General features: G+C 35.4%; 1 long non-coding RNA gene across 1 annotated transcript; it reads left to right on the plus strand.

Annotated features, from left to right (window-relative positions):
• Positions 1-4,431: 4,431 nt before the first annotated feature.
• LOC128193599 (uncharacterized) lies at positions 4,432-7,297 on the plus strand. Its single transcript, XR_008244945.1, has 9 exons — positions 4,432-4,671; positions 4,750-4,953; positions 5,034-5,270; positions 5,360-5,991; positions 6,073-6,325; positions 6,408-6,754; positions 6,836-6,884; positions 6,969-7,064; positions 7,153-7,297. It is a non-coding gene; the product is annotated as an uncharacterized LOC128193599 (long non-coding RNA).
• The last annotated feature ends 5,996 nt before the right edge of the window (positions 7,298-13,293 follow it).

A 13,293-nucleotide genomic window follows, 5' to 3' on the forward strand; every position in this document is an offset into this window, starting at 1 on the left:
ATTATGTTGTTTTGATATTGATCAAAAACTTATCACTAGTTTAAAAGTGCAAATTTCAGTATACTGCTAACTTGAATCGATTAAGGAAGAAGTAAAAAGAAAAAATTTCGTGTATGATTTTAAAGAAAAAAGAATCATAAAAGCGCCACATTTTGCTATTGTCGGAAGAATAAAACATCGAAGCCCCACCGAATACGACGTTCTATTAAGCACACAATTTATGCTCCCAAGTACTTCAATTCCCTTCACGTCCCAGCCTTGCAGCCTACGACGTTCTAAGGGAGGGTAGAAAAGAAAAAATATCTGAAAGTATGGTACTTCTAGGCGGAAGAACAAAACGTCAAATTCCAACAGAAATCAACGTTCTATTAATGCTCTCGTGTTTAAAAGAAAAAACTAAAAAGAAATAAAAAGTTACAAACTTGTGGCTTCCAATACTACGTCCAAGCCCCTTCAAATTTGACGTAACCTTTGCAATTTATAAGAAAAAATTAATAAAAAAGGCGCGCTGTTTTAAGAGAAAACGTCGAATGGTTTGGGACTTTGACGTTGTTTTTAAACATAACGTCAAAGTTTTGTTGTATACGACATGAAAGTTTTTTATTGAATGTAAAAACAAAGCACAGTCTCACTGTTTGTTCGAGGTTCCATTTTTGCTTGAACTTTCTTCTTGGTGGACGACTACGATAAAGAAAGAAGGTTATTTTTAAGTCGTTTCTGTCTTTATAATGTCATTTATCTTTAGGCTGTTTTTCATACGGGGTCAGCGAACTTCGTCATCTTCTCCAGTGACACCATTTGAAGTATGTTTTTTTTCTTAAAATACTCTTACTTATGATGTATGTGCTCGTGTTTGTGTTGTGTTTGTCGATTCTGGACGTATGATATCTATATGTATAACGATACTATGATAGTTTTTTTTTCCTTCAACATATGATATTTGTCTTCGTTCGTTGTCAGCGAACTTCGTCATCTTCTCTTGTGACACCATTTCAAGTTTGGTTTTTTTCCTTCAATATCTCTTACGTATGATATATGTGTTCGTGTTTGTCGATTCTGGACGTATGATATATGTATAACGATAGATATTTGTGTTTGTGTACGTATTTATTTTTGTTTCTCTATGTAAGTTAGTTTTTTTTTTGTGGATTCTTTTCATTCAGTGTAGTAGTATGGATCGAAGCTGGATTCACCAGCGTCGTATTAGTGAAGAGTATGAGCTAGGTGTTTCTGAGTTCATACAATATGTTAAAGAACACGCAAAACCAGTGAACGGGGCATATTTTTTCCCTTGTGTTCGTTGTCTCAATCAAGTATATGAAGACTTGGACAACATCTGTGATCATATGTTCATCTATGGAATAATGAGAAGTTATATAGTTTGGACTTGGCATGGGGAAGTATTATATAAGCCAACAACTTTAAGAGGTTCGGATTACATCGACGAATGGATGAGTGATCATTTAGACGAAATGGTACGTGACGTTGGCGAAGAAAATTTTGGAAGAGCTCATTTATACGATAGTCTTAAGAACAATTCGGAGCAAGAGTTGTATCCAGGATGCATCAATTTTACAAGGTTATCGGTTACTTTGAAATTGTTTTGTTTGAAAGCAAGAAATATATGGACTGATAAAAGTTTCACGAAATTGTTGGAGTTGCTGAAGGGAGATGCTACCAGAAAATAACACGTTACCTATCCATAATTACGACGCGAAGAAAATTCTATGTCCAATGGGTTTGGAATACAAAAATATACATGCATGTCCTAATGACTGTGTATTGTATAGAGGTCAGTATGCTTCAATGAAGGTGTGTCCAACGTGTGCTTCGTCACGATTTAAGAAGAAACTTGATGGAAATAATGATGAACACAATGAAGGTCCACTGGCTAAGGTCATGTGGTATTTACCTATAGTACCTAGGTTGAAACGATTGTTTTCTGTTAAAGAAGATGCGAAGAATCTTATGTGGCACCTTGATGGAAGAAAATGTGATAATCTTCTTCGACACCCAGCTGATTCCCCATAATAGAAGAACATTGATGGCACATTTCCCGAATTTAGTGCAGAGCTGAGAAACTTAAGACTTGCACTTGCTACCGATGGTATGAATCCTTATGGCAACTTAAGTAGCAAACATAGTTCATGGCCAGTTATTTTGATGATTTACAATATATCTCCTATGTTGTGCATGCAGAGAAAATACATGATGTTGTCTATGATGATATCGGGTCCTAGACAACCTGGAAATGACATTGATGTTTATCTAAAACCGTTAATTGACGATTTAAAGATGTTGTGGGAAGAGGGCGTCGAGGTCTTCGATTCATATTCAGAAAAAAACTTTTGTTTGCGTTCAATGTTGTTTTGCACTATAAATGATTTCCCAACATATGGGAACTTGAGTGGTTACAGTGTTAAAGGTCATTTTGCATGTCTGATTTGTGAAGAAAATACTAGTTATCTTCAACTGAAGCATGGGCAGAAAACTGTGTACACAAGACACCGAAGATTCCTTCCTCGAAATCACCCTTACCTTAGATTGAAAAAAGCATTTAATGGAAGTCCTGAGGATGATGTAGTGTGCAGACCACGTAATGGGGAAGAAGTATACGACCACGTGAGGAACATTGATGTTGTCTTTGGAAAACATAAAAAGAAGACCGTTGAGAAAAACATTTGGAAAAAGCGATCAATATTCTTTAATCTTCCATATTGATGTAAACTTGATGTGCGACATTACATAGACGTGATGCATGTTGAAAAAAATGTATGTGATGGTGTTGTTGGGACTTTACTAAATGTTAAAGGAAAGACAAAAGATGGAGTGAAAGCACGACAAGACTTGGTTGACATGGGAATCCGTTCTGAGTTACATCCGCAATCCATAGGAAGACGCACCTATCTTCCTCCAGCTTGTCACACTCTTTCAAAAAAAGAAAACCAATTTTTTTGTCAATGTTTACATAGTGTGAAGGTTCCACAAGGTTATTCGTCGAATATTAGTAGCCTTGTTTCTATGAAAGATTTGAAGTTGGCTGGTTTAAAGTCTCACGATTGTCATGTCTTAATGCAACAACTTTTACTAGTAGCTATTCGAACCATATTACCTGCCTCTGTTAGAGGGATTCTCACACGTTTGAGTATGTTTTTCAATGTCATTTGCAAGAAAGTTGTTGATCCTCGACAGTTAGATGATTTGCAAAATGAGGCCATCAGATTATTGTACCAATTGGAAATGTATTTCCCACCCTCATTTTTTGATATCATGGTTCATTTGATTGTCCATCTAGTGAGAGAGATTCGAATATGTGGGCCGGTTTTCTTGAGGTGGATGTACCCGGTTGAAAGATACATGAAGATCTTAAAGGGATATGTTAAGAATCAATTGAGACCGGAAGCTTCGATTATAGAGCGCTACATTGCAGAGGAAGCCATTGAATTCTGCTCAAGTTATATGCCAAGTTGTGACCCAATAGGACTTCCAAAGAAAACACATGAAAACATACGTGAAGGAAAAGGAGTTTGAGGAGTAAGGATTGAAAGTGTTAGTGGAAAAGAAGTTAATCAAGCACATTTGTACATTTTAAACAACACAAAGGATGTTATTCCTTACACATTGATGAAACTAAGTCAGCACATCCACGTATAAGTGAAAAGTGGACACTTAATGAACATAACAAATCCTTTTTAGCTTGGTTTAAGAAAAAGATTTATGCGACTTCGAATGCTTTTCAAAATCTATTGAGACTAGCTCGTGGACCTAACACTGATGTGATCACTTTCGGCGGGTATTACATAAACAATTACTTGTTCTATTCAAAGGAGGAAGACGATAAAAGTAGAGTTCAAAATAGTGGAGTTACCCTAAAACCTGAGGTTGTACACTTTTCCAATTCCAAGGATAAGACTCCAATTACAACATCAATTAGTTATTTTGGAATAATACAAGAAATTTGGGAAATTGATTATGTCACTTTTAGAGTTCCAGTTTTCAAGTGTAAATGGGTTGACAGTAATTCTGGTGTGGTGACAAAAGACCTCAGATTCACTTTGGTGGATCTTAACAAAATGAATTACACGGATGAACCATTTATTATGGCTAGTCAAACAAGACAAATATTCTATGTCACTGACCTAGTGAATCATAAATGGTCAGTGGTATTGGAAGGCAGAGCCATGCACACCACTGATGATGAAGATTCTCTAGATATACTTGAGACAAGCTCCTTCTCATCAAGAACCATTGAAAATAAGGTCGATGATGTACCCGATGAAATACATGCAACTCGATGTAATCACAACGAAGGCATATGGGATAAATAGGTGTCTTAGCATTGTTTTAATTACTTGTACAATTTATTTATTTTGTCTGTTTTAACTATAATGTACTAACGCTTTGTAAACAGGTATGACGAGTTCTGGATCAGGTCCAACAGGAGGAGGGGGTAGATCTCTGACTCGGATGCTTGATGTCACATCCCGTCGGGTTAATGAGAAACCAGTGACGGTGGAGTTTGATCCCCGAACATTTGTGCCTATTGGGGCACATGCAACATCGTTCAAAAGTTACTTGGGCGTGATGGCAAAAGCATATGTCCCTATTGTCGCTACCTGTTGAGATGATGTCCCACAAGTTGACAAAAATCTACTATGGCAGGATATTTTGGTATGTTTAAGATGTTTTACTTCCATCATTGACTTATTTTTGTTGATCATGCTTTAACATTAATTTTATTTTTAATAGGAAAATTGGAATATCCCTAATGATGAGAGGATAAGGAAGAAGATTTTATCCCACATTGTAGTCCGGTGGAGGGACTTCAAGACGAGAATGACACATCAATACGTCTTTGGCTCTAAACAGAACGACACTCCTTGTACAAAATATAAAATAACTGAGGAGGAGTGGGTGCAGTTTAAAGAATCTAGACTTACTCTTGAGTGGCAGGTATGGTTTTTAATATTTTGATCTAGTCACACAAGATGTTAATTTGTGATTTATGCTTAATGATTTTCATTTTTTCATAGGTGAAAAGGATAGTCGCCCAGCAGAGGCAGAAGCTTAATGATACACCACACGTACTGTCACGTGGTGGTTATGCGTTATTAGAGAAAAAGATGAGAAAACGTCGCGCTGAGGAGTTAGGTCTTGAGTCACCTGATCTAGCACCTCCACCAGCCAGACATGAATTGTGGAAGGCTGCACGGACAAAGTCCAATGGCCAGTTTACATCCCAGTCTGCTCAGGAGATATCCTAGAGAATTGTAAGTGGAAACTTTTAACTGATTACCATAGTTCATAAAAAATTATGCAACAAACTTTTTAATGTGTCTAGCTTCATTATGATATGCAGCCACAGGTAGGCTAGAACGTCCAGGTTGTGTGCGTGGTGTTGGAGGAGCTATTGGATTGACGGACTACTTTGGCCCTAAACCAAGAAGCACAAAAGCCATGACTCAAGAAAAGGTTAGTAGCATCAGGCAACAGGTGCAAGTCGAATTAGAGGAAAGCATAGGTGAACGCTTCAGAATGCTCGAAGAAAAACTTGCGATGATCACCCAACAACAGCAACAACAACAACAACAAAAACAGTAATAACAACAGCAATAGCAACAACAACAATAAGAGCAACAACAACAGTCACAGCAGGAGGACGCCCCTACAGATAATCCTACTACACCTCATGTGAGCACTAAAGGCTCATGCTCTACTGCAGATCGTATTGATTACAATATTCAATATGAGTTCTTGGTTGATGAGGATCCTCCGCGTGTAGTGGTTGTGGGACAACAGATTGCAGGAGGCCAGACCATTCATGGTGCTCCTTTATTGCCCACTCACGCGTGGGTAATGATTGATGATCCAAGAGACCCCCAGGCTTGAGTTCCATTGCCTACATCTGAAATCCAATTCGTAGGGGAGGCCTTAGGCACATTTATAGCTTGGCCTAAGGCTATGATCATGCCATATTTTGGCCCACCAGCGGTATTATATTCTTCTTTTTATTATCTTAAATCTTCAAGTTATAATTAAACGATTCCTAACTTTTGTAAATGTGAGTTGCAGGTCTACCGTCCTGAGAAACAACCAATTGCTCAACCTGTGAACGAGGCTCGTGAGGAAGCAGAAGACCATGATGCTATATTCATTTTGACCTCCAGATTAAATAAGTTGAGAAAAGGACCGTAGAGATGTTGTGGGAGTTAAGAACATTTGGCCTCGAGTGCCATGTTCCATTGTATATTAATTTTGATGATGCTTATGAGATCATTGGTGGAGAAAAAATGCTCAACATTTCATGCATACAACTATGGTGCTTGTAAGTTTTTTATTTGTTATTTTCCAATTTGTATATTAGTATTATTACTTTTTAATAAATAAACTTAACTTTATTCTTATAGGTACATGAACACCATCGTAGGTGAATCAGGTCGAGCGTCAGTTTATGGCTTTCTTTAACCTCAGACCATTCAACCATCTGGAAACTCATTAGATTTCAAAAACTCATATGTTCAAACATGGATGACTAAGTCTAACAGAGAGATATATATCGCGCCATACATTGATGCGTATGTGTTTCCCAATATTCTCAACTTTTATCAAATTTTAATCAATAAACTAACTCACTAGTTGTTGGTACATGACAAGGGCCATTGGCAACTCATGGTGATCATTCCAAAAAACGCACAAGTTGTATGGTTTCTCTTCATAGGAAGATTAAAGCGGAGTTGAAGTCCGTGATACAAATGTAAGTATTACATTCATTCTTATCAATTCATTATGATATTAATATATTAACTTATGTTTCTAATGTTTCAAATTTGTTTAGAGTTGTGACTAGGACCAGAGGACAACAACTTGAAATTATATATCCTAAGGTTGGAATTCGTTGATCTTTAACCTTTAATTTTCGTAGTCAAATTGAAACCATTACATTTGACTAAGTTCTTTCACGTGTTTAGTGTAATAAGTAGAATGATTCTTGGGCATGTGGCTACTACATCATGTCATGGATGAAGGCAATCATCCGAGCAGAAATTAGAGGGGAATGGACTGAGGTAAAAGTTTACATTTGAAAATCTTACAAATATCAATAAATTTTGACATTAAAATGAATATAATAGTAAAGTTTCCTTGATTATGCAGCGGTTCAACACTACCTCTCCATTTCCACTTCAGTAATAACGACGATAAGAGAGGATTGGGCACGATATTTGAATAAACATTTTAAATAGCTATAACTTTAGGTTTTTCCTTTCATGATAGTAGCATTTGCTTACTTGTGCAGCTTTTAAACTGTTAATAGATTATTGTGAATAGATGAATACTGTGAATAGATGAATGGAAAACTAGGTTCTTTAAAGTTTTGATGATAACATTTTCGTCTTTTAGTTTTACTATTTAATTGGAACTGATGAATTGATGATAGCATGGTTTAAATTAATTAATTTTGTGAATATATATGAATTGGAAAACTGGTTTCTGTATTTCAAGTTTGGTTGAATGAGCTAAACCGAATCAAATCCAAAAAAAAAAACACTGAAGGTAACGTCAAAGTATACACCATTTGACATTCAAACATCGACAGTAAGGTCCCATATAGACGAATTCGACGTTAACCTTACGTCCATCCCCTTATACTTGACGTTAAATATTCCTTTATATAAATATTTATTCAAATATTACTCAAAAATTGACGTCCTCTTTGAACTTCAACGTGAACATTACGTCCATTATCTTTCGTATCGACGTTAAGTTTACGTCACTTACCTCGTACATAAGACGACAAATCTTACTATAAATATAAATATTTATTCAAATATTGAACGTCAATCTCTTTACTAACTAATGTAACCTCACGTCGTTGCACTATGTCGACGTTAGATTTACGTCAGATCTCGATATAATTGACATGAAATTGACCTATTAACGTCGCCTCCTGATACTCGACGTAAAAGTTACGTCACCCGCTATGACGTTGGTCGCTAATTCGTCGTTAAAAGCCAAAAATAACCGACGTAATACGCTGTTTTTGCACTATAGTGCCTTGAGAGCAATCCCAACTCTCAATGAAGAACAACACGGTTCTCTTCTCATGGCTAACATGCACAGGAACACAATCCTCTGATTGCAAATGATGAATCTGATCTTCATAGTAGTACACCAGCAATGCAAAATTTATCAGAATGCTTTCAGCTCAGTTTTCTTGCAAGAATCTTGATGATTAACCCAAATGTGATCTTTGATTCTTCAAGACTTGTTTTAGACGCTCCTATAATTAATACTCAATCAAAAAGTTACTTATGAAATTGATAGTTCAAAGATTGTATTGAAACAACACGCAAGACAATTATTTATAGGATTTTTGAATCCTAACGCACTTTAATCGATTATGCAATTAATATAATTTGTTAAGTTTTTCCTTTTGCTTTAATAGTTCTACATATGTTTAAGATTTAACATATTATACAGCGCATGTAATCGATTATGCAATTTATACAAGCCCACAACCAAAAACATATGACTGTTTTATAGACAATTAAGGCTTTAAATGAAATTGATTTTCACAAGATAAACATTTTAACCGATTAGGAAACTTATGTAATCATTTAAGTGCAACACTTAAGCAAATTTTCAAGTCAATTTCTATTCCAAACATATTAATGCACTCATCAAACACATGTTGGCATAGCAACATGTTTTAATGGATTCTACAACTAATGTAATCGATTACCACACAACTATTTTGCCCTTGTTAAGCATATATGAAATCTGAAGAAATATAACAAATTATATACAATGTCTAATCGATTATTTCTACCAGAAATGTATTGTGCAATATGTTTAAACTTATGATTCATTTACAACTAATTAATACATGTATCAAGCATTTCAAGCACCAACATAGTAATGATAAAACAATTGTTATGTCATTTGTTGTGCAAGACACCATAAAACATTCTTTTGATCATCATCAAAAACATAGATATATAGGTGGCTAAAGCTCCCCCTATCAACACTTATCATTTAAGCTTTTCTTTACGATATCAGGCGTTGAATAAGACCTTCATCGTTGGACGAATTAAAGGTTTTAGATCATGATATCGTCTAGTTTGTTGTAAACATTTTTTGGGTTATTGTTTTTTTATTAGAGCAAGAGCATTTAGCAAGTTTTGTTTTCTACATGCGTTTAAATTTTTGTTTGAGACTTTTAAAGGTTTTAGTCAAAGACATTGTCTCGACACCTTTTCACTTCTTGAGAGTTCAACTGATTACATTTGGGTTTAGTATAGCTTACGCGTTTAGCATAACTTTCATAGACGTTTTGACTTGATAATCATTTAACATTGCGTTTGGAAGTTTTAACTTAGTTGTTTTGTGTTTCATATAACCCTAAGTGTTCTCCTAAGGATTTTCTATGCTGCTAGATGATTGGGGATTTTGAGCCTAACACTTATGTTTCTGCCTATCCTATTCTACTATTTAAGCATTTTCATATTCTTATCTCGTTTAATGTTATTTAATTAAACTTCAAAACATGAGAGTGTTTAGACATATAAGTCTTATAGATGATTTTTTCTTAACAATTCACATATCATAAAGCGAAATACAAAAACATTAAACTCACCCAAAAACAACAACAACACCTTGCATTCACAATTAACAGCTAGTCTCATTACATCAAGTAACATATACAAACTGTATGTCCTTTCTGAGCAACTTATCACTTACTTTTCCTGCTCAACAAAGCCTTATGATCAAGACTAGTTTCCTCTACTTTCCAAAAGCCTTACGAGTAAAAACTTTGTCTTCTTAACAAAGTCTTACGAATAGAGCATTATATTCAACTCATGTCAAAGCCTTACAATCGAAACTCAACTCTCCATTTTCCCGACCCGCCAAAGCCTTATGGCGAAAAGAAACTAACCCAGATTTATAGTTACAAGACAAAGACATAACATCCAAACATGTTAAGAACAACCACTAAAACAAAACCAATCATACAGCTCGACCATTAAGAGCAACAGCTCGACCAACACATCTAGAACTCAGAAAGCACCAACCACAACTCAGCGTCACAAAACACAGCTCGACCAACCTCCACATGAGCTCGACCAACAACTCAATTAGCTCGGTAACCACAACTAATAACTTGCCCAGGGTCCAAAACCCTCCAAGCGGTCCTATAAAATAGCCAAAATCGAGCTCCTAAACTCCAAAACTAAGGTCCAAAACAACTTGGTCCGACAGAAGGTCGACCAGCATAGGCCAACAGAGCCAACACCCTAGCCTAGTACCCTAGCCTGACACCCTAGCCCGACACTCCAACTCGATAACCCAACTCGCCCGAATCAACTATGAACACACACAGCCTAGATAGCCCAAGTTCCATAGCGAGCAGCTCGGCCATCACAAATCATAACACGACATACAACATTTAACAATTAAACACCACAGTTTTTGCACATAAACTGACATACATGGTCATCAAACTCAAGAAATGAAATTATGCATGAATAAATCTCTCAATATCATTACTCCAACTTAACATATCAACTACTACTCCAAAAACTAATAAAACAGTCATGACTAAACCCATAGATTACCTATTATCAAAATATACTCATCGCAACCAGGACTCCATACACTGTCACATACATCCATGACCACTACTAAACCAGAAACACCACTATACCATACCGATCACCATGTATCAACCCCATGTCCAATAATTTAACATAAATGATAATGTAATCATAAGATATCCATAAACAACCAAAACATGATTTCCACCAACTCAACACTCTCCATAAACAGCACGCATAACATTTATCTATTCCAATTGCAACAACATATGACCCTCAAATCGTAGCACTCAACCAAAAGTATTCATTGCATCGGAAACATCTAAAACACACAAGTTAACGAACCAATTATGTACTTGAAAATTCTTCTCCTACCCTAGTTATAAACCATACTATATCGAACATATATTCTATGCCAATACAACAACACATGCTCACCAACATCAACCAAAAAAATGCACATCCAATATCACATGAACATTGCACCAACATTTCACAGAACAAAATCATAGAGTTATCACCCCTTACCTTAGATTTCTCTTACGCCTCTTTTCTTTACACTAATAAAGTCTCTCTATAGCACTTGCCTTCGCACGATCACCCTCTAGAACTCACAACACACTCACAAACTCTTTCTGTTTTTATCGTGCCCTCTCTCTCACTTAGGCAAAAATATAAAATCCTACCTTACATGTCCTCAGCTCTTCCCGTCATATTTTCAGAATAAAAAATCCATTAATGAGAGATTATGTTTGATTGAGGGTTTCCTTTTCTAACTCAAATTACATTAAAACAAAATTTGATATGATGCCCCGGATTACATGTTAGAAACGATAATCTTCCATTACCTTTATTATATCCAACAAGATGATATGTCTAGGTTCAAGGAACCTGACCGACCACATTTTTTGGAAAAGAATAATCATGTGAAAACAAAAGAAAGTAACAACACAACAAATGTCTAACAGAGGTTCAAACACTAAACCTCCCGCCCAAGCAATCACATCAACCATTCTACTATCTCACATGACTTTGTTAGAAACGTGCAACACAAAACACATATCCACTTTCACATTATCCACATCTATAATTGGCATAATAAAATAAAACAAAATCATTTTATTCACACACAAGAATCAAACATGTGACCCCTACACCACAACAAGGTACTCTCACCAACTAAGTTACATGTCACTTGTGTTATTGATACCATTTCTTATTACTTTATATTTAATTTTCTTGGGTCTTACACACATCTTCTATAATTATTAGAACATCTTTAGAGGATTAGGAGATAGGTTCTCTTCATTGTTTGTACTTCTTACTATCATTTATGAGAAGCTAAATCTCCAAGTGTTGAAACAAGATGTAAATAAATTTGAATTCTCTTGTATTCGGTAATACCTTCAATTTATGTATCATTTCTTTTGATCTAAAGTTTGTTAATTAATTTATATTTATTGTTGGATGAACTGATCACTTTTCTGATATAATTGGCTTAAGATTAAGTGGAAACTGGTCTTAAGTTGTGGTCCAATCAACTATCTTGTAGGCTATATATAGGATAAGAATAAATCTACGGTGTGCAGCTGAAGATAGAGTCCTAACCTTAATGCAAGTGAGTTGGTTACGTAGTTACTGATGATTCAAATTGAGCAGGCTGGCAATAGCTTAGGCTATAGGTTCTAGGAATGGACTTCGAGTTACATTCAAAGAGAACTCCTAGGACTTGATCATTTGAAGTTGCATGTTTGAAGGTAAATCTGATGCAAGAAAGGGAAAATATGTGAAGTCGATCTTCAACACGGTTTAATAAATCAAAAGTCACTCATTTAGTAACTTAAACTGATTTCCAATTGATTTTACAGCATTATCACCAATACAAATTTGTTTCTGCGCATCAACCGTTTTATAAAAGATCAAATTAGTGGAAACATTGTATGTTATGACAAATCCCTATGGATATGACACTTGTTTACTACAATAACCTAGTATACTTATTGGTATATTTCGGGTTGCAATCAAACACCGAACAAGTTTTTGGCATCATTGTTGGAGTTTTGAATCAAGAACATCTTTGTTTAAACCAGTTTGATCATTGTACAAATTTGTATTTGAGTGTAGATAACCTATCCCTTTTAATTTTCATTTTCGTTTTACTATTTTCAAGGTTACTGTTGAATTGATTTTTGTTAAGACTTCGGCATGTGTACCAAGTTATATCAAGTAATAATAAATGGTAAGACCAAATATCGTTTCCCAAGAGACTCACGGCACTAAACAGTCATATGATTTCTCAACTAATTAAGACTTTTTGAAAAACAATTGAGGATTTTGAATGCAAAAACAAGAAAATAAATATGACTGCACTTTTTGATCAATTGAAAAAAACACAAAGGTGAATGAATGATATTGAATTTATGAGATGAGTATGTTGTTGGGGTTTAGATTTCACCTAGTTTACTTTCTTGTATATAAGAATTCATCTTCTTCACGCAATTGTTAACATCACTTTCTAAATTACTTAAAACCCGGTCCCTCGGCAAAGAAAGCATACCCTTAATTACTAAACCACAATCCCTTGCATCCCTAATAATTAATTTTGCATTACGATTAGAAGCTTAAGATGACCAAAACTCATACCCTCATCCCTGAGCAAGACTGCTTTTGGGAGAAATTCTCCAGATCATGGTTTCTAGGT

This window comes from Vigna angularis, chromosome 8, assembly GCF_016808095.1.
Source record: "Vigna angularis cultivar LongXiaoDou No.4 chromosome 8, ASM1680809v1, whole genome shotgun sequence".
NCBI classification, from domain to species: Eukaryota; Viridiplantae; Streptophyta; class Magnoliopsida; order Fabales; family Fabaceae; genus Vigna; species Vigna angularis.